Source organism: Leptinotarsa decemlineata, unplaced genomic scaffold, assembly GCF_025532065.1.
Source record: "Leptinotarsa decemlineata unplaced genomic scaffold, Ldec_3_MD MMD2_tig00003348_RagTag_RagTag, whole genome shotgun sequence".
Classification (NCBI taxonomy): Eukaryota; Metazoa; Arthropoda; class Insecta; order Coleoptera; family Chrysomelidae; genus Leptinotarsa; species Leptinotarsa decemlineata.
Genome location: NW_027412588.1, coordinates 755,791 through 783,602, shown reverse-complemented (window position 1 = coordinate 783,602; position 27,812 = coordinate 755,791). Strand labels below are relative to the sequence as shown.

At 37.0% G+C, this 27,812-nt stretch overlaps 2 protein-coding genes across 4 annotated transcripts in view; one reads left to right on the top strand and one right to left on the bottom strand.

The window, feature by feature from the left end:
• Window positions 1-4,815, bottom strand: part of LOC141483429 (uncharacterized) — a 64,295-nt gene extending 59,480 nt beyond the window's left edge. For all 3 annotated transcript variants that reach the window (XR_012466079.1, XM_074178076.1, XM_074178077.1), the window contains exon 1: window positions 894-4,815. The gene's annotated coding sequence lies outside the window, so the exon portion shown is untranslated. The remainder of the gene's footprint in view (window positions 1-893) is intronic.
• The window catches only part of LOC141483432 (uncharacterized), a 392,800-nt gene that overhangs the window by 160,343 nt on the left and 204,645 nt on the right, over window positions 1-27,812 (top strand). The window lies entirely within an intron of this gene.

Sequence of the window (27,812 nt, the reverse complement as noted above, 5' to 3'; positions counted from 1 at the left end):
TTGGTTGTTGCGGTTTGAATTGATTAGATGATTGCGGTCTTGAAGGCATCGTTTTATTTTGTTGAAGAGGATTTTGAAAGTAATTATTTTGTTTTTGATTATAAATGAAATTTTCTTCTTCTAGAACATAAAAAATGGCTAGTTCTAAAGAGTTTGGATTTCGTAGTCTAAACATGTCTTGTATTCTTTCCGTTAAACCACGGATAAAGGTTTTTAAAGAAAGTTCATCGTAATTTCGTAATTTGAAAGTTCATTCATGCACACTCAGGTTCATTGAAACTAATTTTGAAGCAATTGTATTCCTACTTTTCTGAATTCTCTGACCGAAAGAGAAGAAAGTTTCATTTCGAAAAGGTTTAACAGGTTTCATTATCATCATTTCTTGATCAAGGCAATCTAGATGTCTTCGGTCTCCAAAACTAAGCCAAAGCAGATTCTTTAAGTTATCCCAATCTGTAATTTCTGGTCTACTTTCAACTAACATTAACGCATTTCCTGATAATTTCCCAATAATAGCATAAAAATTTGGAATAGTATCAATGTAAAGTCTTAATAATTGGTAATTGATAACCTTTTTTGAGAATTTGCCATATTATTATCTCTAATAATAAATTATTTGATTTTCCAATAAATTCGTCAATTTTCACTGATTGTAAATAAAAATGTATTTCATTACTATTATTATTTTCGAAAAATTTGTAATTATCTTCTTTCTCTTCTTATGCTAAATTAATGTTTCAGATTATTATTTTCGCTAATACCTGAAACGCAATTGATTTTCACTCAATTCTGTATGTATTGTTGAACTTAAATTATATGCACTAATTGATTCAATCAATAGTCAACTTTTCAACAAAATTCAAATGAAATGAGAGGAAAAATGGATGGCTCACCTACTCCTGGCTTTTGTCCACTTTTCTGGCTCACTGTATTTTTCTGGGTCTCTGGCTCGTTCTTGAAATATTCGGTTTCTTCTCCGTTAAGAGTTGGAACTCACAAACGAATTCGCAATGAGACGTTTTCGAACAATCCTGCAACGACTGTGCCAATTATTTCGAAGGATTTGCCTTGAGACTTTTAAAAAACTTTATTTGTACATTCAAGGCAAAAGCCAACAATTGAATGAATTAAACGAGAAAACAAGTTCGCATATGACGCAATGCTGAGTAAGCAGGCTTGATCGGCTAACGACCTGTTCTGGGAACATACATGTTATATTCACTTTTTAAAAATTGGTTTATTTCTTTATGAACACTTCATTACAATATTTGAATATAATATGAAAAACTTGGAACATTAACTGGAGAATAAGTAATTGATGATGAACTATACTGGAGAATGATTAAATCATTAATGAACGTCTTTCTGACCTCGCAGGGTCTATTTATATGTTCGATATGAAAACAATATTTGAACAGTGTCAGAAATTGCTTTGTCTGGAACACAAGTGTTCATCTTGCTGATACTGCACAATTAGCACTTTTCGCAGGAAGCTGTTATCATTTGTAATTTAATACGTGTGAGACGTTAATTCGCATATAACAACTCCCCTTTTATACAAAAAGTTGTTGCTTTTTGCTGCAACTTTTCACAAAACATTTTCCTTGTGGATTTCCTCTTATAAGTTCCTGGAGGTTGATACTTGGTCTTCTCCTGGGGATGAATCTCGATAAGATACGGGATGATTGTCTGTCTGATCTTAGATAATCCGGGGGTGGTTGATTCGAAGTGGATGTTATACCAATTCGTATAGGTCCTTTTCGACTACATTTGCAAAAGATGTAAAGTATGAATAAAATAATGATCAAAGTTATAGTGCAATATGTGAACCATGATATGTGCTTGTTCACAAATGGCTCATTGATGAGTTTATCCAATTCTTCGGAATATTAGTTTAATTTATGTTGAGCGATGTTCAACTCGTCAACGTTGATTTTGTTGAGTTTCAGCTGTTTCAGTTCTGGAAGATGTCGTTTTTCAGGAAGCAACAGCTGTATGATATTCGAACGGCATGGTTTCTGTACGTGACGTTCTTATATCTATCGACGAAGTACTTGGAGTGAATTCTAGTGCTTCCAACGAATGAGCTGCATCCGGGTTGGAGTTTTAGCGGGGAATTGATTTTGATCACTCGTGTAACTGTTTCCATATGTTCGCAGTTAATGGTGATTGGTAGGACTTCAGATATTGTTATGAGCCACAAATTCAGACTCAGTTCCTGGACATTGTATTCCGAAGCGTAGATCAGTGAAGACTGGCAAGTTTTCGGGAGGACGGTCAATCTTCTCAATAGTTGGGCTTCGCATATAGCTTCGCTATCAATCGGGTAGGGTAGTAGATCGGAACAGATTCTTACGCCATGATTCAGAGTTTTATAGTTTTCTAAATTTTGAAGTGAAATGTACAACAATGATTCATCATCTCTCGCAATATATTTTTGAGCAGTTAATAATATGTGATGAAGTCCCGTTCGGTTATCTGGAATTGGTATTGGTAAAAGTCGATATAGAGTGTATGTTTCTGGTTCGACCAGTGGAATTCCAGGACAATTCTTTTGTCCACTTGATATGCTTCAAGTTCGATGATTTCGATATATTGAGCATGTGAGAGCATTGTTTTTATGGAGTGATTGAGAAATTTCCTGAAGTAAGTTCATTAGGTCATTAGGAGTGATAATTGAACTGTGAAGTATTTTCAATCTAGCGAATGTTATTGAATTCAATATGTCATCAAGATTTGATTCCAAGAAAAGATAGCTTTCCATTAATGTTTCACATATTTTCAATATTTTTAATTGTGATTCATAGTACGCAAGATTGTCTGAAATATTATAGATTGATTGTTCTATTTGCTTGATATCTCGATTTGAAGTTTTTGAATAGTTGTGTTGAAATTTCTAATTACTGATGTGGTCACCGATATTTGATTTTTCAAAAGGTTTTCTAACTGGTGTTCGTCTTGGGTGAGTTTATATACAGTTGGTTTAATATTCGCCATCTAGATTACCGGTATTGGCTTTCCAGAAGGCACCTATTCCAATAATTAATCCTCGTTTGGATCTTTTATAATAATTTTGGGTGTCTGCAAAATATTTCTTGATATTTCAAGTCGAGTGAGTCAGATATTTGGGTCAATAAACTAATGTGTTTTCACTTCGGTTTTAAAGGATAGCATTTTAGGGTTTGATTGGTCAAAAGTATATAGCATGTATTCCAAAATTTTGTTGTTATTATTTAAGGCAAACTCTATGGAATCCAAGTCTTTGTAGACGAGAAGAGTCCATTTATCATTGGAATTTTTTTATTATTAATGGGTTGAATGGAGTATTGCGAATGTGTTGTGTGTATTGCTGAAATCAGCAGGAGAATTCCGAAAATTAAATGAATTTTCAGAACAAGGTAGTCTGTCAAAATTTTTTGTCTTGTCTTCCAATTAAGTAGCATTACTGAGTTTTGGTAGATTTCTATAATTTCAAATGGGCCATTAAATTTGTTTTCTAGTGATGTTGTGTAGGAAGTGAAAGAAAATCCTGGTATCCTGAGATATTTGGATTGTTTACATATTGGTCGTGTTGGTCGTTTTGGTCATATTGATCGTATTGGTTGTATTGATCATATCGTTCAAGTTGTTCTTGCGGGTATTGACCAATATCCATATAATAGTCATTTCCTTGGCTACTAGCTGTATAGTACCTAGTTCTCATATTCTGGATTTTAATCTTGAAGAGGTTATGATTCTTCATATTTAACGCAATGTGTTCTTTGTTGATTTAAGTTGGGGTTGCGTTGAATTACTGAGGAACGATTCTGGTTTTGGTTTTGGAAATTTGGCCTAGATGGGGTATTTTGGAATTGCGGCCTTTGTTGATTGGTTTGAAATTGTGGTGTTTGTTGATTACTTTGAAAATTCATTTGAGGACGGTTTTGTGGGGGCAATTTTGGTTTTGAAAAATTCGTGTTTTGAAAGGAATTTGCGTTGTTTGGTTGTGGTCGTTGTCTTTGGCGGCATTCGTTCAACAAATGACCAAAGCGTCCACAAACGTTGCACGTTCTTGAAGACTGGGGTTGTTGAGGTCTTTTGGAAATGTTGTTTTTCGGTTGGTTGTTTATCATGTTTTTGGTTTCCGAAATACGAAAGCTGGAGTTCTCTCCTGATTCGCATATGTGCTTCGAGCATGTTTCTGGGGTTTCAAGCGCGTATCATTTGTCCTAGTCTGGGTTCAAGTCCGGTAAGTAGTGTATTCAGTGTCATAGTTTCAATGAGTCTCGATTGAGCTGTCTTTTGATCGGCAGTGAGAGTAGATTTTTTAATACAAGCGTGCATTTTGGCGTTATGTACTTGTGATCTGTTGAAAAATATCAACGCGGTTTCGTTTGGTAGCTGCTTTAGTCTTTGCAGGTCTTGGATTAAGGAGGTTAGATCTCGGTTATCACCAAAGTTCAAATTCAGTTGGTGTCTAATTTCTTGATAGGTTTCGGGTTTTCGAGAGCTTGATCGCGAGTTGACATTTGGTACGCACAATCACAAGCGTTCATAAATGTCGTTGAAAATATTTGGTCTCCTTCAAACGATTAAACGATTGAAAATATCTCCGACAATTTATATGGTTCAATTTCGGGGATAGTTTCAGGGATTGGTTCAGAGGCATTTTGTTTTCAGGCATATCGCTCAATTAATCGATTCACTGAACTATAATAAATCAATAATAGCAATACTCAATTCCTTTTTGATAATCGAACAGTACGATTATTTTGATGATAATTGATCTGTGCAATTATCAACAATTGGTTTTGACAATAAGCCAATAATCAATCTGTATGAATGTCGTTGAAAATATTTGGTCTCCTTCAAACGATTAAACGATTGAAAATATCTCCGACAATTTATATGGTTCAATTTCGGGGATAGTTTCAGGGATTGGTTCAGAGGCATTTTGTTTTCAGGCATATCGCTCAATTAATCGATTCACTGAACTATAATAAATCAATAATAGCAATACTCAATTCCTTTTTGATAATCGAACAGTACGATTATTTTGATGATAATTGATCTGTGCAATTATCAACAATTGGTTTTGACAATAAGCCAATAATCAATCTGTATGATTATTGCAATGAAATAAAATTCAATACAATAAACGAGATGAAATTTTTGTTGACTTACAGTATTTGTTTCATGGGTGATTCGTCTTGTTCTCGAAGTTTTCCACCAGGGGCTTCACTAGGTGTTCCTTCCGTGGTTTTCTTCAAGTGATGACTCCTCGGGTTCTCTTGGTACTCGCTTCTTCGAAGGGCTCGGTTCTTTGTTTCCTCGAAGGGCTGGAATCCACCGCTACTAGTTAGAATTTTCTTGTTCTAGTAACGTTCAAGAATCCTACCTACTGTGCCAATTTGTTATATCTTGTTTTTCACAATTCATTTTCTTAAAATTGGTTTATTACAATATTTGAATATGATATGACAAACTTGGAACATTAACTGGAGAATAAGTAATTGATGATGAACTATACTGGAGAATGATTAAATCGTTAATGAACGTCTTTCTGACCTCGCAGGGTCTATTTATATGTTCGATATGAAAACAATATTTGAACAGTGTCAGCAATTGCTTTGTCTGGAACACAAGTGTTCATCTTGCTAATACTGCACAATCAGCACTTTTCGCAGGAAGCTGTTATCGCTTGCAATTTAATACGTGTTGAGACGTTAATTCGCATATGACATACATCTGTAATGTTATACCAATGTATTATCAGTTCCTGATATGACTCGTGTTTTTTCATCAAACTTTGAAATTTATTGTTGTAAAATTGTGTTCCTTGATCAGCTTGCAGATTTTTTTTGGAACGTTTCGTATGTTCCAAAATATCCGAAAATGTTTGGTGATTTCTTCTCCCGTTTTTGATTTCAGTGGTCGAGTCCACACGAATTTCGAAAAACCATCTATGACGACTGGAATGAGTTTGAAATTCCGATTTTGGTGAGCGTACGATCACATCTCCGCCAAGTCCATCTGCCATAAATCAATCAGTCCCTTGATGATGGTAAGACGTCAAGGAATTTTTTTTCTAATTGGTTTATGCAGTTCACGGGCAAGTTGAATCTTGTCTTTGGAAGCCATAACTACTGTGTTTTACTGTTGTAAAACCATTAAATTTATTACATTGGAGGAAGGTTCTGAAAATTTTTTCTGTATAATGTGCTCCAAATTTTCAACATTCACACCTAATGTAGATATTTGCGATTCGAAGTTGGATCGAAAGATTTTCAACTCTCCATCTATTTTCTTGATCAAAATATCAGTTTGCCGCATAGATTGCAAATTTTTCACATTCTTTTCGTGAGCCGACGAGTAATGAAACGTGAACGTGTAACTATAACTATTTTAATGTATTGCAGATGTGCATCTTACAATATGCGGTAACAGACTGACCCTTGAGACTTATCTCTGTTTAAGTTCGCTTGCCAAGGGTAGCGATTGGGAATTGACGAGGTTGACAATGTTGCCATTTCCCTTTGGCACAATGAGAGGAATAAAAAATAAAATGATTGTACATATGCCGCCCACCTTGAAAGGCTGCTTTCAAATAAATGAATGATATATAAAAATTTTTTATATATCTAGATGTTCATCAACATAAAATCCTTCAAATGAAATGTCACTTGAGTCAATTTGAGTCATTTTCTTAAAGTAAGACACATATTTTGCTTCGCGAGCGTTTGAAAACACCATCACTTGGTAATTTCACTGAATCTACGCGTGTCACTTGATCTGTCCCAGGATGCAGCTAAACGATACGTGCCATCGGCCAACGTAGAGATGGGACATTACCCTCCTTTAGGATAACTAAATCGCCTACCTTGGGTTCCAATTAAGTTGTTTTCCACTTACGTATTTGCTGAATGTGAGTTAAATAGTCTCTCGACCAACGAGACCAGAAGTGCTGGAACAGCTGTTGCGTGCGCTGGTACCTGGATAATCTGTTCAAGTTGAGATCCCTTATGTCGGATTGTGGAGCTGCGGCTAGTGAGTCGCCAAATAAAAAATGAGCAGGAGTGAGTGGTAGGTAGTCGTTTGGATCGTTGGAAAGAGGTGACAAAGGTCGGGAGTTGAGGCGAGCCTCGATCTGAGTCAAGATGGTGTACATTTCTTCATACGTGACTGAAGCTATACCTAAAATTCGTCTCAAATGAAACTTTGTTTATTTTACGGCAGATTCCCAAATACCTCGGGGAATTTGCAGGTATAAATGAACACTTGATTTCATCCCAAATAGAAATTTTTCAATTTTGTCTTTGTGACCTTGGTCTACTAATAATTTATGCAATTCTATGAAATAATTATTTGCTCCAACAAAATTTGAGCCATTGTCTGAGAATAATGTCGAGGGTTTTCCACGTCTAGATATGAAGCGTTTCAGTGCATTCAGGAAGCTATCTGTTGTTAAGTCTTTAACTAGTTCTATATGAATTGCACGTGTTGAGAAACAAACAAAAATACTTATGTATGCCTTTACTGATTTTGATTGGCGCAGCGTCCCTTTTTTCACAAGTATGGGACCGGCGTAGTCTATGCCACATTTAGAGAATGGTCTATGGGAATGACTCTATCACTTGGCAAATCTCCCATGAGAAACCTTGATGAAACGGGATTTACTCTAAAACATTTCACAATGTTTTTGATTACCTTTTTAATCAAATGTTCACCATCAATTGGCCAATGAGTTGATCTTAAATCTTATAAGAGAGAGAGGATTTTGAACACCTGCTTGTAAATGCTTTAGATATTCATATTCTACTATTAATCTTGTAAGTCTGTGATTTTTAGGTAAAATAATAGGGTGCCTTTGTGAAAAGTCTACGTGTACATGCCTTATTCTTCCTCCAACCATAAGTAGATTGTTTGAATCTATGAATGGATTGAGACTCATGAGTCTACTGTTAGATGGTAGTGAACGCGATAACTTGCATAAACGAATTTCTTGTGAAAACTATGATTCTTGAGCAATTCGGATCAATAAATTCAAAGAGTAGCTGAGCTCTTCCACCGTGAGACTTGTGTTGTTTTCGCATTTTTTTAACGCGTTTGTCTTGAACCGAATGCAATAAGCTGGTTTTATTTCAGGAATGTCTTCTGTCATGTCTGAAGGATGTGAGTCACAGCTATAAAAACTTTTATTTTCAAGTAAAAATGCAGGTCCGTGCCACCACATTTTTTGAGAATAGAGCTCGTTAGGGTTTATACCTCTTGATATTATATCTGCCGGGTTATCTTCGGACCTTACATGCTTCCATTCACATGTATTGGTGAGTTCAGTGATTTTAGCAACACGGTTGGCTACAAAGGTGTTCAACCTTCCCGGGTCAATTTTTAACCATGCTAGTACAACAGACGAATCTCAGTAAAGTTTTTAATTCTTTACTGCCATAAAATTGAATCAATTTATCATCGTTTTTTCCGTCTCCTAAAATTGAATCTAAGATTGATTTTTCGTTCGAGCACCATTTTCTCAATGGAAGCTGTGCGCTATTCAAAATGTCAGTTACTTCACGATAAATTTCTAGAGTTTCTTCAACCGTGTCGATACTTGTTAGTAAGTCGTCCATATAGAATGCATGTCTGATTATTGAGCATATCCGCGGAAATTTTCCTTGAAAGTCATATGAAAGTTGCTGCAAAACCTTCGTCGCAAGATAACTGGCTGATGCTCTTCCGTATGTCACTGTGTTGAGATTGTATAATTTTACCGACTCTCTGAGTCATTATAACGCCATATTATTTGCTTATATTTTCTATCATCATTTTAATGTCTGCGCTTAAAACGTATTTATGTAACCGTAGCCTGGTTACGATAGAGAAAAGATCGTCTTGTATATTGGGACCTACTAGTAATAAGTCATTCAGTGACTTGCCGGCACTGGTTTGGGCCGATCCGTCGAATACAACTCTGCATTGAGTCGTAGTACTGCTGAGTTTCATTACCGCGTGATGAGGTAGAATATAAGATGGTTGGTTCATGTATCCATTAAAGTTTTTTAAGAAAGACATGTGATTCATTGACTCATATTGTTTCATGTAATCCGTATAAGACTCTTTAAATGTTCGTTCCTTTTGAACTTATTCTCAACCGAATGGAGACGTTTTAATACAAGTGAGCTTGAATCACCAAAATTTGTGACAGGTTCTAACCTAACCATGAATCTACCATCCAAAGTTCGACTCGTAGTTTTTTCAAAATAATTCTCGCAATATTGTTCTTCTTTTGTGAATATTGTTTTGTGTGGAATTTCTTCCATTTTCCAAAATTCATTAACGATTCATCAAGCATTTCATTCGATATTTCGCGTGCGATATTACAAACTACCTTCCGAGTTGCATATTTGCTTAAATTGACCGAACCCGTAACTATCCATCCTAATGCGGTCTCCTATAATAACGGCCTATTTTTACCAAGTTTAATTCGATTTGGACCTAGAAGTTCATAAAATATGTTCGCACCCAGGAGAACATCAATTTTTTCTGGTTTGTTGAAATCGGGATCAGCTAGGGTCATACCTGATAGTATTTGCAATGAACCTTTATTGAACTCTGTGAAAGGAATTTTTTCAGTAATCGTAGATAAGACCAAGAACGTCAACTCGTGTTCGACAGATGTAAATCGTTCCTGGATGGTTGTATTCGTTTTTTGGGTTATTGTTATTTCCTTTTGATTTATACCTGCGATCGGTATTCGCGTTTTTTCATAAGATAATTGTAGCCTTTTAAGTAATTCCTTCGTGATTAAATTACACTGACGACCTGAATCTAAGAGGGCTTTACAAACGTGAGGGTTTCCGAATTTGTCGTATATTGTAATTTGAGCTGTGGATAATAAAACTAAACTATTCGGTGCACGTGAATTCACAGTGTGAATACCTTGTGAAACATTCGCTTCTGGTATTGTTTCTATCAATGCGTGTTGCGTGTGAGGCGTCGAGTCTGATTTTGAATTATCGCGATTACAGCGAACAGTTGTAGCTGTTAGAGAAGGTGTCTCGTTATTTGGCTGTCTTTCATTTTCTTGTTGATTACTGTTTGCACGTGTGTGAGTCTGAGTATTCGAGTTTTGTGTCTGATATCTGTCGGTATGAAGTAACGTATTGTGGTTTGAGTTGCAACGTTTACAATTTCCTGATCTACAATCCGATTTAAAATGTCCGGGTCTAAGACAGTTGGTACACAATCTTAATCTCTTAACTTCATTGTATTTTTCTCCGACGGGCAGTTTGATGAATTTGTCGCAATTATAAATGAAATGACTTTGTTTACGATACTGATATAATCTTTCATTATTTTTATCTGTTACTGAAAACGAGTATTCCTTTGGTTTAACATTTGTTTCGGAGCATTTTGGCGAATTGTATCCTTGTTTTCTACTGTTAGAAGCCGTTTCTAATGTGAAACATTTCTTATTTAAAAATGTACTTAATTGATCATATGTGGGTATTGTGTCATTTTCGAGAGTACTTTCCCATTCACTATTTGTGAAATAGTCTAACCTTGATGTGATTAAATGAATAATGAGAACATCCCATTTATCTGTTGGTAATTTTAGATTATTAAGAGCCCCTAAGAGATGCTGAACTTTGTCTGTGAGTTGTCTCAAGGCTGTGGATGAATCTTTCGCGATTTTTGACAGATCAAATAATGCTCTGACATGAGTATTCACTTATTCGCTTATTTTCATATCTTTTTATGAGTGATTCTCATGCTACTGAATAATTATTGTTCAAGATTTCTATTGACTGTATTAATCGTGCTGCTTCATTTTGTAAACATAGAATTTTTGTATGTTACTCAAATTCGTGTTTTTATCTATTAATTGAGAAAATGTATCGTGAAATGTTGTCCAATGAGAGTAGTTTTCTGAAAACACCGGGCGATTAATCGTGGGCAATTTGAGATTTCCCATTGGTGACAATTGAATTACCATTAGGCGTGCTGTTCTTATTCTGAGAATTATCTGTCAATACCTTTTGCAGCCGAAATGGCTTGATAAAAGGCTGTTTCTTTTTCAACTCGATGCTCTTCCTCATTCTCATCTCAAAGCGCGATTGTACTTTATCAAATTCTTCAAAACCTAATTCGATTTCATGTAGACGTATTTCTAATTCAATTTTACTATTGGGAGAAATCAAATAAGTTTGAAAACGCGTTAATTGAGCCTTCAGCTTTCCACGTGTTTGTCTTAATCCTCGTATTTCTTTTTCAATTGCGTTCATTATGTTTTAATATAAACAGTTAGTAGGATAGCTTTGTTCCTTCTGCGTCATTCACTTCCGGGGTAGTCGGATGGTGAGTCGGATGGCGATGGTCAGTTGGATGGAGGGTTGGTGGTGGTAGGAAGAGCAAGAACAACCCAAGCGAGGTTCATTAGGGTGTGGCGGCCCAAAGAGCAACCCTTGCGTGTGTGCGGAGGGTTGTTGGTCTTTGTTGGTGGTGTAGGTGTGGAAAAGATTGACAAGTGACAGGGGCGCTGTGGGATGCAGGTTTTCGGTATGGGTCCTTGATTTGGAGGTGGGTCTTCGATTTGGGTCCTCGATTTGGGCCCTCGATTCGGACCTCGATTTGGGCCCTCGATTTGGACCTCGATTTGGGTCCTCGATTCAGGCATAAGAACAATAATGATTGGGTATACAAGGTGCTGTTTCAAAACACATCAAATACAGGGTGTGTACAGCGTTAAAGAAAAAAACATGGCTGTTAAGCGAAAAAAACATGGCGGCGGGTATTCAGTGCAGCGTGAGGAAAAAACAATGTCACGGACGTTAATGAAAAAAAAACATGGCTGCCAACGTAATAGAAGGAAAAGATATGGAATACAGAGTGTGTACAGCGTGATTAAATTACACTGTATACTGTATACAAAGTATACAGCGTGCAGCGTTAAAGAAAAAAACATGACGTCTCGGTAAATACGACGAATACATTTTACATTACAATACAATCATATTCAATTGTCACGTATAAGTTGTTTGGGTATCTTGGAATACGTCTGACACAAATAGATGGCATCAATGTCCTTATGGCGGCTCATAGAATAATATTCACGAATTTTCTGCTGACCATCGCAGGCTACATCATCGAATATGAATATGGAATTTCGTTTGGCCGCCTCTGGACTCATAATTTCTTCGTTGTCTTGAATTTGGAAATAACCGACTCCCTTGATTTTTTCCAATATATCTCTAAGCTGCTGATACTTGGGTTGACAAAGCGACTTTGAGTACACATAGACATTTTCGAATTTGGCTCCATTCGGATGAAATAATATCGATAATGCTGTATTGGTTTTTCCACACCCTGATGGACCATATATGATGGCGTGAAATGAATTGGGCAACAACTTGCCATGTTTATTTCAATATTCGACACCATCATTCAAATAGTCCAAGTTGTCTATGGGTACCGTATTGTCTTGTGGAACGACTTCCATGTTCTGATTGGTGTTTCAGAGTTTCACTTCGAAATGTAGCGTGCACATTGATGTCATCTATCATTCCTAATGTTGACTCATCGCGGAGAAGGTGTCGTCAATACGCTAATCAATAAGCTGCCATTCGAATTATACTTACCTGGTTATCAGTATTGTCGTCCTGGTATTGAACTATAATAACGTCTTGCACGAGGTGATCCTGGTATTGATCCGTTAGATTTGGCTTGTAAACAGCACGACTTAGCATATTCGCAAGATATGTCTCTTGAAGCTCGATATCGAGCCGATAAAGATCTGGAAGAAAAGGCGTGGCAACGAGTGGAATCTAAGGACGCATCACTTGGCGAGAAAGCGAGCGTTCTCTTCGTCACCGGAGTCATGAAGTCCAAACGTGAATTAGGAAGATACGTATACCTAGGATAATTCCATTCGAAGCAAAACCTGGAGGAATTTTACCACTCATACCCATAATTGCAGGTATGTCAGCTTTGGGTTCATTGGTAGGGGGAGCGAGCGCCATTGCAAAAACCGTGATAGATGCAGAAAATTTCAAAAAGAAACTCGAAGAAGATCAACGTCACAATAAAGCTATGGAACATTTGGGTTCACGAAATTCTATTATTATGAAAATGGTGACAAAGCTAAACGAAAAAGTATCGATATTCCTGCTGGATCTTACGAAATTGGTGATATTGGAGATTTAGTCAGCAAATATATTGTACCCAAAAACGTACAAGGAAAATCCTCAGGAATCTCAAACCTAACAATAATACGCTAAAGAGTGAAATATTCTCTCTGAAACACTCTATTGATTTCAGACCTGCAAATAGCTTGGCTCACATTCTGGTTTTTCGTCCACCCTTCTCAAGCCCAACTTGCATTACGCATCCGATCTACCTGTAGATATCATTAAAGTACGTACCATACACATAGATAGCAACATTACGTTTGGAGCCTTCTACAACGACACACCGTCTCATACAATATACGAATTTGCTGTTGATTTTGATCCTGGATACGCAATCGACGAAACGCCCAATCATCTCATTTATCTACCTATTGCACATAGAGACGAAATAAACAACATTACGCTGCGAGTGCTCGACCAACATTCCAGACTCATTGATTTTCGAAACGAAGAAATAATAATTCGCTTGGAATTGAAGCGGAAGTATGGTACTGGTCATCTATAAGAATAACTCATCACCAACCGCCACGTCAGTCTTCACCAAGACCTTCAATCATCAACTGTCAACGGAGAATAAATTATTCCATACAAAAGGTGGAATGGCGGACCTACTATCCATATGTCAAATCTTTTCGCAATAATGACGTCATTGAAATCAACATTAATCAATCCGATGCCTATGATGCTTTGTACGATAGCCTGCTATTCATCAGAGGAAGAGTTGAAAGGACCAAGGGAGATGGTCATGTGACCTTCGTGAACAATGCTGGTGGTTTCATGTTCCAATCTGCCACCTATGAGTAGAATGGTAAAGAATTGGAAGCGGTTCGTGAAGTTGGAATTGTTAGTACTGTCAGAGGCTTCCTCACCTACACCTATGCAAATATCAAACACTTGGCAATCTCAGGATGGACATATCCCAAGAGCTTCGGCAACATTCAAACTACATCTTTAACGTTCAATATACTTATACCTATCAAGAATTTCTTGAATATTTTCAATGATTATCAATGTGTTTCCTATGGTAAACACACCATCCGATTATTACGAGCTGGAGATGATAGAAACTGTTTCAAAATAGAATAGACATCTGGTACAGTAGCATCAAAGGCCGAAGTTAAGCTGGAAATTGAAAATATCGAACTGAAAGTTAAACGAATTTTCCCTCATGATCAAATAAAATTGCAACTTTTGAAAGCTATCCAAGACGACACTCCTATTCTCATACCGTTCAGAAAATGGGAACTCCATACGCTGCCTGCTCTCACACAAGGTGCAAAAAATGAAATATGGGCCGTCAAGACTTCTTCGTTTCTCGAAAGCCCTCGCTATGTGATTGTATATTTCCAAAAAGATCGCGATTACACCAAAGTCAACAATGATCCAACGCAATTCAACCCTATAAATATCACCAATATAACGTTGACTCTGAACGGTGAAAATTCCCCAAAGAAAATATGCATTTGAATTTTGGGAAAATGAATTTTTTGCAAGCGTTTTTCAACTGTGCACAATTTGGTCTGATGAGCTATAAAATGACTAATCAACATAACCCTCTCATCAATACCGCCAACATTTATACAAAAAACTTTCTTCGTCATCGATTGTTCCAGAAGGGAAGAGAGCATCAAAAGTACCAGTGTTGATGTAAAACTTGAAATTGAATCATCTGAGGGATTTCCATTAAATACACGAGCCTATTGCATCATTGTGCACGACACTATCATCGAGCATCCCCCACTCAGCGAAATTATCAAGAGATGGAACTGAAGATGTGATTTTGTTTGAGTATCAATCACAGAGTCAACATGAGAATAGCTGTTGTAGATATTCAAGGTTTCATCATCGAGCAACAATTCCATCCTAAGGAGGTAACCATTAGGATTGGAAATCAGTGTAGTAACTTTTTATTGCTGCCAAACAAACCATTTTTCTGTTTGAGTAAAGAAGATCGTCGTACCGTCTGTTACCTGGAGCGAAACGTTCATGGATTGAGGTATTCCTCCGGCTATGTGGAGTATAATCAATTGGGTGCCATCCTCATGGAAAATCTACGAAATGTCGATATCGTTCATGTGCGAGGACATCAAAAACGTGACTATCTAATTGCGAAATTTCACGAGTTGGATATACCTACACACGCTGTGAATTTGGAGGAGTATGACAATACGTCGTGGATGGTTCCCACATTCGGCAACAACGAAGGTGTCTCACCCTGTATGCACCACATTCACAGTCGAACCAAATATAATTGCAGCCTCCGAAACGCAGATATTCTATACACATGGCTTTATAATATATTACCAAAATAAAAATGTACAATAAATATTTAAAATGTTTTGTTCCTTTCTTTTAGTCAACTCTTCACCACATCTTATGATGCACGAAACGTTGCACGAAGTCCCTTCAACGCTTCTGATATGTTGGGGATCGCACGTTGAAACGTTATACCCTCCTAACCTTTCATGTTTGCCTAATTTCAAAAACCGGCAACGTCTCATAAGTCACATCGCCTCCATAATTTACAATTGACAACACCGAACTGTTTACGCTACTACTATCTTTGAAATTGATCAGTTCGAAGCTATATCCATCTCTCTCACAGTCATATGACTGACCAAACCATCGAAAATATATTATAGTCTTATGTAGTTAAATGATGTATTTCCGTGTGGCTTATCGCATTTCCTGTTTACTACGGCTTTATCAATAATACGTGATAACAATTGTAAATATGCGAATAAACTGTTTGATATATTTTCACTGACTTGAAATAAAACGAAAATGTATGTGTGTGTGTGTGTGTGTGTGTGTTTGTGTGTGTGTGTGTGTGTCCATGCAGCCTTCAACATCCAATGAAACGGGAGTTTTTTCAATTCCAAACGATTCCGCCCAACTGATTTGTTTTAAGTTTTTTTTATGTGACCACACCTCGTGTGAAATGAATTCGTCGTATTTACCGAGACGTCATGTTTTTTTCTTTAACGCTGCACGCTGTATACTTTGATATCAGTAACGTTTTTTTCTTTAACGCTGTACACACTCTGTATTTCATATCTTTTCCTTCTATTACGTTGGCAACCATGTTTTTTTTCCATCAACGTCCGTGACCTTGTTTTTTCCTCACGCTGCACTGAATACCCGCCGCCATGTTTTTCGCTTAACCGCCATGTTTTTTTCTTTAACGCTGTACACACCCTGTATTTGATGTGTTTTGAAACAACACCTTGTATACCCAATTGTTCTTATGCCTGAATCGAGGACCCAAATCGAGGTCCAAATCGAGGGCCCCAATCGAGGTCTAAATCGAGGGCCCAAATCGGGGTTCAAATCGAGGACCCAAATCGAGGTCCAAATCGAGGACCCAAATCAAGGACCCACCTCCAAATCAAGGACCCATACCGAAAACCTGCACCCCAACCAAACACATGTCACAGCGCCCCTGTCACTTGTCATTCTTTTCCACACCCACACCAGGTGAGATTTTGGTTTCTTTTGATGTTAGTTCATTATTTCCTAGCGTCCCAATTCCACAGACCTTGAAATACCTCAGGGAATTACTAGAGAAAAATAATTTCAATAACAATGAAATCGATGAATTCGTTTCTCTTACCAATTTGTGTATGAAACAAAATCGTTTCCAGGTAGAAGGTTGCTTTTATGAACAACAGGAAGGAACGGCCATGGGAAATCCTTCGTCTCTCTACCTGGCAGACCTGTTCATGAGCAGATTCGAAATGGAAACTAAAGAAAAGTCAAAGTATTTTTCTAGGATTTGGCTAAGGTATGTGGATGATATTTTCGCGGTATTCCATACCAAAAAATCGAATATCGAGGACTTTGTATACTTTTTAAATAATAGATGCCCATCAATAAAATTCACGTATGAATTAGAAAATAAGGGACAACTACCATTTCTTGACGTTTTGGTAATGAGGAGCAAAGATGGAGGGTTAGAATACGATATATTTAGAAAAGAAACAAGCACGTACAGGTATATTCCTGACAGTTCACATCACTGTGGACAGTACAAACGTGCTGGGTTGAATTTTATGGTGCATCGTCTTTTGACTTTCCCTCTAACACATGATAGGTTCACAAAAGACAAACGTACAATACAGGAAATAGCAGCCACTAACGGTTTCCCGATGGGTATTGTAGATGATATAATTAAGAAAAAGAAGTTTAGGTTAAGAATGAACGAAATCTTGACTTTCAGAAAGGACAAAAACCAAGATAAATAAATACATCTCAGTTCCATACCACCAATATACGAAGAACTTTGGAAAGATTTCCAAGGAACTAGGTATGAAGGTGGTTTTTAAAACAAGTCATACACTGCAGAGCCTTTTGGGAAGTCCAAAAGACAAAGTCGAGAATTCGGAAAAGTCTGGAATTTACGAAATTGAATGTAAGGACTGCGATGCAAAATATTATGGACAGACAAAAAGATCTATTAAAGTGAGATATAAGGAACACATAGCACACTTAAAATATGGAAGACCTGAAAAATTAGCAGTCGCCCATCATAGTTTGCAACAAAACTATTCCATAGACTTCAGTTCTTTAAGATTAGTTAGACAAGTTAACAACAACAGGCAACTAGATGCCTATGAGAGTGTGGAAATAAGTAAACATAATAATATTATGAATAACGATAACGGACCAATACCAAATAGCATATTATATAGCTTGTTGAAATAATATTGTTGGGTTTAATGATTACTACAAAAAGACACATTGTAAATATATTTAGATAGGCAATATTGTGAAACTAATTTTATATAGCTGAAAATTGTTCTATAAATAGCTGTAACATTTAAACATACATAAGGACATATTGTAAAATAATAGAAAGGCCAATTGTAAAATCAATTTAGGGTGGTACACTTGTATGGGTGGTATTACTGATTACCTACCTGTATGATGTACCTGAATAGCATAAATAGCTTTAGTTTTGAGTAGTTTCTAGTTTTATCTTCCTCTTGAAGATGATCACTTGGTGATCGAAACACGTGTCGATGTGTGAAAATAACGATTTGGTGTTGGGAAAAAACTCCAGTAATATTCATTACTACACCAAAGGTTCCAAACAGTACATCATAAATACCTACACCACCAACAACCCTCCATACACGCCGCCACACACTAATAAACCTCGCTTGGGTTGTTCTTGCTCTTCCTACCCACCAACCCTCCATCCAACTGACCATCGCCATCCGACTACACCGGAAGTGAATGACGCAGAAGGAACATAGCTATCCTACTACAGTTGTCTATATGTCAAACAAAAAAATATACGTAGACTCAAATCGGGCAAGTTGTATGAATGAAGGAAACGAAAGGATAAAAATCAACTGCTTAGGTTCACCCTGACCGCTGCTGGAGCGTCCTTTGTCTGAATGTTGAAGTGTTGGTTGCGTACTTCTTGATACGATTCGGCTGATATTCGGGATGATTTTTCATGTGATTTTTCTATGCTGGCGTGTTTGCTTGATACTGGAACTATCCGGTTCGACTGGACCAAAATGTTGTTTGTGTGCGAAAGACCACCCTTGTTAGGGACGAGTAATGAAACGTGAACGTGTAACTATAACTACTATTTTAATGTATTGCAGATGTGCATCTTATAATGTGCGGTAACAGACTGACCCTTGAGACTTATCTCTGTTTAAGTTCGCTTGCCAAGGGTAGCGATTGGGAATTGACGAGGTTGACAATGTTGCCATTTCCCTTTGGCACAATAAGAGGAATACAAAATAAAATGATTGTACAGACAGATTGTTGTTCGATATCAATTTCATATTGAAGTTTGAATTTTTCATTCAATTTTTGGAGCTGTTCCGTAGTATGTTGAGTCGTTTGAAAGAGGTCAGCGTTAACTGTTTGATTTTTTTTCATCAAAATCAATATCTAACTTATTAACCTCATTCTTGATGAGTGCGTTTACCTCATTTTTCAAATTTTTCATATCATTGCGTACTTTCATCGTGAACTCAATCATTTTTCCATCACAGTTAGTCATATTTTTCTATGGAAGTAGTGAGGTTTTTCTCAACTTCATCCACGTATTCTTTGTTGACTGCATCTGATGCGTTCGTAGGTCTTTTCACATTACACAATTTCAAAATCAATGCTGCCATCGGGTGTGTGTAGCAAATCTCAACCAGTGCCTACTGATGATGTTGCAGAATGCTTTCGCTTCCTATTGGAGCTACGCCCAAGCTTGTCGATAGTCATGATGAAAATGTGGCACACACCGATATGATTGTAGTAATATGCGTTTTTTTGTCAATGCGGTTTCCGCAACTTGAATGCGCGTTGAAATTTTGCAAAAATTTCCATACGTTTTTCGTGACAAAAAATCAACGGTTTATCGCGCAATATTTTTGATGAATTCTGAAGCGTTTTTTTCGTGTCAATTCTGTATTATTTTCCGTGACGCGTTACAATGCAAATCATTTGGGTTTTTGCGAGGAATGAGGTTCAAAAATGCATTCTTTCCGATGCAAATAAACTGACAATAATGATTGTTTTAACGCATTGAGAAAATGCATGTTTTTCGATGCGATTATAGTGACGAAAATGATGGCTTTAATTATATTATTGATTACATCACATGAAAAAATACATCTTATATCGAATAATTTATTACAGAATAATGTTGGCTTCTCTGAGTTCATTTATTATGGCTGTAATATCATTGTCGTGAGAAGAAAAAAAATGGCCAGCTTCTTTCAAAGCTATAAATAGTTTCAATCTATCGCATAACTCGTTCGGTTCGTCCCAATACTCATACTCGAAGGGCTTTTCGTTATATATCCAACGATGAGTGTCGATGGCGTTCTTGTGTAGAATGCTGGAACCAACTACATCATTGTTCACTAGATTATTAGAACCTTTACCATGTGTTTGATTACGAAACATGGATCTAATTATATCGGACCATTTCCATTTCTGTGTTCCCTTCATGGATCCTCTGGCATTCAGGTGGGCCTGTGTCTACTGTAAAAGATGTTTATAAGAAGCTTGATCCTCTTTATTATAGTCTCCAGATTCATGAAGAGGACTTGTCATAAACTGGTCCGTATATTTTATCTATGGAATTGTCTGTAGCCCAGTGTTTCATTACATATTCGTGTGATATGGGTGGATATTGCTTCGAATACTCCATCATATTCTCATTTGAAATATTTTCTATTGATGGTGGTGGTGATATCGACTCGTGGAATACCTCATCATCCTTTCCCGTCGTTTCAGCAACATCTTCAAGTGGTAAAATTGTGTTTTTTCAAATACTAGAGATTGATCGAATGGTTCCGTTTTTAATTCCTCATTCTCCTCCTTCTTTGTGACACCACTAAGTCTCAAATGATCTACCGATTTTTTAGAGATTTCAGCTATATCCTTCAATGGTCTCAATATAGGTTGAAAACATTTTTTGCAACGACTCATCCTCTTCAGACTCTCCCAATTTCAGAGTTAGATACTTTTTTCTTGTACTTTTCGAAATTTCGTTAATTTTGTTCTTGCTCACAACATCGACTTCTTTACTGAGCGAATTCATATTGACAAATAACTTTTTCATCTCTTTTCACATACACTTATGAACTTGTCAAAGCTTTTTAGATATCGCCTCACATTCCTTGACTGTGATAAAAGTTCTATACACACACATTCACACATTCTCTTGAATTCATTGAAAGATATATTGGGAGAGACTTGTTCATCGAATACATGTTTCAAATTCATTTCGTCTTGCTTGAACAATACAATCATGTTGAAATTGTCGCGAATCAGTTGTTTGGGTATTTTGGAATACGTCTGACATAGATATACATGGCATCAATGTCCTTTTGTCGGCACATAGCATAATATTTACGAATTTTCTGCTAACCATCGCAGTTTCGCTTAGCCGACTCTGGACTCTGAATCTCTTCATTGTCTTGAAATGGGAAATAACCAACTCTGTGGCGAGCCAAAATTAGACCGCGCTCAATTAACGTATGCTGGCCTGGAGACGAGTCAATTTAATTAAAATAAAGTAAACCAAACCGTCGGCCGAGCTCAATTAGCTTAATTAGGCGAACGCCGATATGCATTCTGACCGGATGAAGATAAGAGATGTCGGTATTGGTGTAAGTCATAAAACTGTCACCGCTGACTTGCCATCGATAATTAATGGGTTGGAATCTCGCGATAAACAAAGGAAATCGCTCAAAGCTGCGATGTGCAGGTGCATCGAGTTGAAACTATCTCCGTCAGTGAAAGTGTAAATACGCGAAGTTAATAAAAGTAAAATGTAATCAGTCCAGAGTGAATTTTCGACAGTGACAGTGTAAAAACGCGAAGTGAATAAAAGAAAAATTTAATTAACCTAGTGTATCCATCGAATTTAAAGTGGTCCGATTAGAAATCGCGTCAAAATAAATGTGCAAAAGTTGAAGAAAATCGATCAATTTTCGATACGGAAGTAATTCGAATAAGTATTAGTTGTGACAACAGAGAAGTTAAAAGAAATAGTGGATCATTGTCGAAACAGGAAAATGAAAATTCATATTATGATTTTGAAACTGTCCATACGTGAGTATATGCGCCGCGAATAAAAGAACCTACCTCCGATACATGAAGCGCAATGTGTTTAAATCCGAATTCGGAAATGATAATCTGAGAAACTTAAACAAAAAGGTATTGCTACTCCTCCCTGAGAATCTGTTTGAGATATCAATCAGGTGTCTGCTTGTTTATCGATTGTGACCTTATACGAAGGATTGATACTGTTTATTATACCTGAACACTAAATGACTATACGAATAATAAGTTATCGAGCTTGTATAAGGTTTATGAAAGCATTGATTATTTGCTCCATTACTAATTATCAGTTATATATCATGGTTTCGTTTATTACATTGTTTATGATTACGTCTTTAAAAGTTGTTGAATATTTGTGTTCATATTTCTTGTGTATTATGTTCTTATAATGGTTTTGGTAATGGTTTACAGGGTGTTTATTCATTTATATCTATGTTAATTGTGCTATGTGTTATTGCAATTTATGTCTTGATGTGTTGGTAAACAAGATCAGAAAGTTAATACAATGATAATGATGGTATCTGATGATGTATGTACATTATAACAGAATGAGGTTTACGTGGCTATGTTTCTTTTGTTAAAACTTTGTATTTGTATATTGATGTTGTTGTATTTAGGTATTGATAACCTAATTGTATTATGGTTCCAGTTAATTACTATGGTATTATAAGGTTTTTCAGGCATATTGAATAATTGAGAATGATCAGTAAAACCCACCAAAATTTGTTTCTCTTAGTTGAGTACAAGTAACCTTCGTAAAAGTGTATCAGAGGACGATGATTATACATTGGTTTGAATTCTGTCCTGAGTGATCAAAATTAGGTAAACTGGCGTACTAGTTGTTTGTAGTAGGAATTATCGAGGTTTATGTTGAAGTATATGTCGTTTATTTGGGTATATAAGCGGTTTTGACGCTGTATGTCGAAACGTTAATAAAACACCTGCTATTCTTGATAATTTGTTAACGAAGTATTAGGTTCTTTTCTTATTGAATAAATATTAAAAAGTGCGTTGACTAATATCGATGAAGCTGTGTTGGTTTTTCCACGCCCTGATGAACCATATATGATGGCGCAGAAGGAATTGGGCAAAAACTTGCCGTTTTATTTCAATACTTGGCACCAGGAATACTTTTAGCTGAACTGGTTGAAGCTTTGACGTCACAGCGATCTGGTGAACAGGTAGATTTGCCCTATTTTAGACCTGAAAATAATTAATCCAGCAAATGGGTAAGTCAAGTAGAAGCAACTAAAATTGAAATGGTCTGATGTTCAAACAGTATCAAGAGTTGGTCGATTTTTATTAAACGAGGCAAAAAGATGGTTTGAACGTTGGAACCCTGATAACAGAGACTGGGCAACTTTTTGTATTGATTTTATTGAAGCTTTTCCACCAAAAAGGAACCTTGGTCATATGTTAGAAGATACATTTAAATTCTCAAGTGCTTTTGTAAACACCTATGAAACGTATGTACAAGAAAAATCAACAATGTTGAAAAGTGTACGAGCAAAATGGGGTGAGATTGACTTAGTAGAATTAATCGTTCATGGAATATCTGTACCTGAAACACGCAATGCTGCTATGAATCCTAACTGTCGTACTATTTCTGCGTTATTGGTGTTTTTGTCTTCCTTTGTGAAACCTCCTCGTAGCCACGAAGGACAAGAAAAAATTGCTGGGCGTGACAGTTTTTCATTTAAGAGAAGATACCCTTTTCCTGGCAGACAAACAAGTGGATCTGCCAAAGAGCCTAAAAAATGTTACCAGTGTGGCAAGGTAGGACATTTTAAGGCTAACTGTCGTGCCAAAAATCCAAAACTATCATATGATAACCAAAGTTTCTCTTCCAGTCAATATGAAGTGCCGAGTTCATCGCAAAGTTTTGAAACTTGTAGTTTCTGCGCCAAGACGGTTCATAATGTTTCAAATTGTTTCACGAAAGCTGCAATTGAGAAACGGTGCAATATTAACCTCTGTACAGCTGTCAAGGAGCCTGTGAGTTCAACGAAAGTTGTTATTGATGGCCACCAGTTCAGGGCTTTGATTGATACTGGCGCTGATTTATCGCTGATTTCTGATAAATTTTTACATCTCTTTGAAAGTAAAGTTATTCCATGTAGCATAATCCTAAAAGGTTTCACGAATGTCACCATTGAGGCTACTAAAAAATTCAAAGGTCATACAAACATTTCTGGTATAGATTTTCCAGTGAGTTTTGTTTATTACCGATGATTATCTTGATCACGATATTCTAATTGGACGCAGTATTTTTGAAGAGCCAAGCCTTATTACAATAACAGATTATACGGGATCTCGTATTATTCGTCGCAAGCTACCAGGCATTCATAGAATTTCTGAAGGATTTAGTTCTGGGTTATCTGAAGTTGATGTTCCTGCCGAGTTCCGCAGTGATCTACAAACAATTCTTCGAGATTTCGCCAGTATGATTACAACTGGGAATAAATTAGGAGCTGTCAATAATATGAGCCTGAAAATACGGTTAGAGAAAGACATTATTATCAACCGTACTTCCTATCGCCTGACTATCAGTGAAAGAAAGGCAGTTCGAGAAATAACAGATGATTTGATGAGGAATAACATTATAAGATCAAGTGAATCACTGTTTGCAAGTCCTGTGCTGCGTGTTAGAAAAAAAGGTGGCTCAATTCGAATGTGAGTAGACTTCAGCGAACTTAACCGCTTCACAATTAAAGATCGCTTTCCTCTGCCACTCATCGATGACCAATTGGACAGACTGGGCAAAGGACGTTATTTCACATCCTTGGATATGGCTTTCGGTTTCCATCAGATCCCAATCGAGGAAGGATCCATTCATAAGACTGCATTCGTCACGGCGGACGGTCACTTTGAATATTACGGATGCCGTTCCGGCTTGCCAATGCACCGGCTGTATTTCAGAGAGCCGTTAACCTTAACCTTGATAATCTGAAGGACTCAATTGCCCTAGTTTATCTTGACGACATTTTGATACCTAGTGCGACTCCGACAGAGGGGTTCGATAGTCTTCGGCGTATACTAGAGGCACTTTCTATCGCGGGTTTTTCTTTAAGTATTAAGAAATGCCGCTTTCTTCAGTCATCCTTGGAATACCTTGGAAGAGAAGTCTCAGGTGAAGGTATAAGACCCGGAAAAATGAAAGTTGAGGCACTAATGATGTCAGCGGTTCCAGATAATGTCAAACAAGTCCGTCAATTCATGGGCTGGGCAGGATACTTTAGGAAGTTTGTTCCCCAATTTGCTAGCAAAACAGCATGCATTTATCGTTTAACGAAACAAGGTGTACAATTTCAATGGGGCCAGGAGCAGGAGAAGGCACGCAAATATGTCATACATTGTTGTCTAGACCATTGCTGGTCGTACACAATCCAGAGTTACCCAGTGAACTGCATATCGATGCAAGTAGTCTTGAATATGGCGCCATTCAAAAACAGGAAAACCAGCCGAAAGTTGTTGCATATTTCAGCAGAAGGTGTAATGTATCGAAATATCATCCTGTTTATGAACAATCGCTAGTAATCAATATGTCATAGCGCAACCCGATTTGCCAGATTCCTGGGCACCTTCGCGTACCGAAAGAGCTGGAGGTCGTTGTTGAGATATCACCATCGAACACCGTTAGTTTTGTGATTACGATTTGATGATACGGTTTAGTTAATTTTCAAGAAAACATCCTTTGCTAAATGATAGAGTTGTATCATTTATGGGAATTCAGAAACATTACACTTGGCGACGAGGATTAAAACTACAGAGTATTTAGCAGTTAGAATAAGATCAAGTGTATCGCAAAATGGCCTCGGCAGTTGACCTTGCATTGAGTCTTCTTTTCGATCCCAAAACATGTGAGTGGCAAGTTTTTATAAAAAGGTTAGAACAATACTTCATAGGGAGAAACATTACAGATGAAAATTTTAAGCGTGCAGTTCTACTATACAGTTTAGCCGAAGAAGCTTATCAGCTGCTAGTTGATCTGTCGATACCGGATAAACCGGAAAATAGTGGTTATAATGTTATCCTGAAACATCTTGACGATTATTATAATAAAACACGGGTTGTGTGGATAGAGACAGCAAAGTATTATTCAGCATATAAACTAGATAATGAATTGGTGCAAGATTGGGCAGTACGATTGAAAAAATTGGCCAGCAACTGTCAATTCGGAACACAGACACAAAACTGACAGATATATTCATAACAAGATATAATAAAGGAAAAGTGAAAAATACCTTATTAGGCCTGAAAGTCGATGCAAATTTCAGTGAAGCTATGGAAATACTAGTGCTAGTGAAAAGGCAAACGTGAAGTGTTTTCTTTGTGGGAGAGGGCATTTTCCAAATTCGTGCCCTTACAAGGATTATATTTATTTTGGTTGTAATGGTAGGGGACACCTCAGAGCGGTATGTAAAAAAACAAATAGAAATTTAAGATTACTAGAAAATGAAAGGTCAGAAATCGGTTTATTGTGGAAAACCGATAACATAAAGCTACCTCAAAGTAAATTCATGGCACTCCAAAGACTAAAATGTGTCGAAAGAAAATGTCGTCTGAACGAAAAATTTGGAAAGGAATATTGCAAGAAAATTATGGAATATGAAGAGAGAGGATATATAAAGAAGTTGACCTTAGAGGAAGAGAAAATTGACAATCCCAACAAACCGAATAAAATCAGGCTAGTCTTTGATGCTGCAGCAAAATCAAGAGGTATGAGCTTGAATGGTGCTCTACTCTCTGGTCCAGATTTGTTGCAGTCATTGGTTGCAATTTCATGGATATTTCGACAAAGGCGATTCGGTTTTTGTGGAGATATTCGAGAGATGTTCCATAGAGTAGTAATACAAGAACGAGATAGATGTGCTCAACGATTCCTTTGGTGAAAATTGGAAAGCGACAGACCTCCTGATATTTATGAAATGTTGGTCATGACTTTTGGAGCAACCTGTTCGCCCGTATGTGCTCAATTCGTAAAAAACTCGAATGCTGAAGAATTTTCTACAAATCCAGACATCCGACCAGCTATTATCAAAATATTCTATGTAGATGACTATTTGGATTCAAAAGACACTGAAGAAGAAGCGCTCGAAACGATAATAGAAGTATGCAAAGTCCAGAAGGTTGCGGGATTTGAAGTAGTCAACTGGATGACAAACTCCCAACTGATTCGAGATAAGCTATCTGATGATATGTTACTGGCGGCTACAAAAAATATCGATGACACTTCCTTACATCGAATATTAGGCTTATGGTGGGATCCCAGAAACGACGAGTTTTCCTTCAGACTGACTTCAGAAAACTTAGTGGCGGAACAACCTACAAAGGCCTTTTTATGTACAATAGACTTCCTTATGGAGTTTCGTCAGGACCGTCACATTTTTAAAGGGCTATGGAACAAATTTTCATTGATTTGCCCGGTACTGCGATTTTTTTTAGACGACATCCTGATTACAGGCCGAACCAAGAAGGAGCACATTGAAAATTTACATAAAGCCTTACAGATATTACAAAATGACTGCTGCAGTCAAAATTTTCGGTACATAAAGTCGATTCCTCACAAAAGGACTTTGCAGTGATGGTTTGGCTCGGTTGCTGGTAGACCTCACCGTTAAAAAAATGAATGCGCATTTTTCTCTGATTCTGTGGCCTTTCTAGGTTTCATTATTGACAGGCATGGGTTACATAAATATCCTGAAAAGATTAAAGCTATCGAACTCATACCAGAACCTACTAATGTTACCCAATTAAAATTTTTTCTCGGGATTATAAATTATTATAATAGATTTATTCCAAACATGCCAGATGTTTTGTTCCCTTTACATGTATTGTTAAAAAAAAATTATACCTGGAATTGGACAAGGCCTGCAGCGAAGCGTTTTGTAAAATGAAGAGTATATTAGCATCTGACTCCGTATTAGCACATTTTGATCCAAATTTGAATATTAATTAAAAAGTGGACATTTCAGATTACGGCATTGGAGCAATTATTTCTCACACTTACGAGAACGGTGTGGAGAGACCTATTTGTTTCGCGAGAAGGACGTTGAC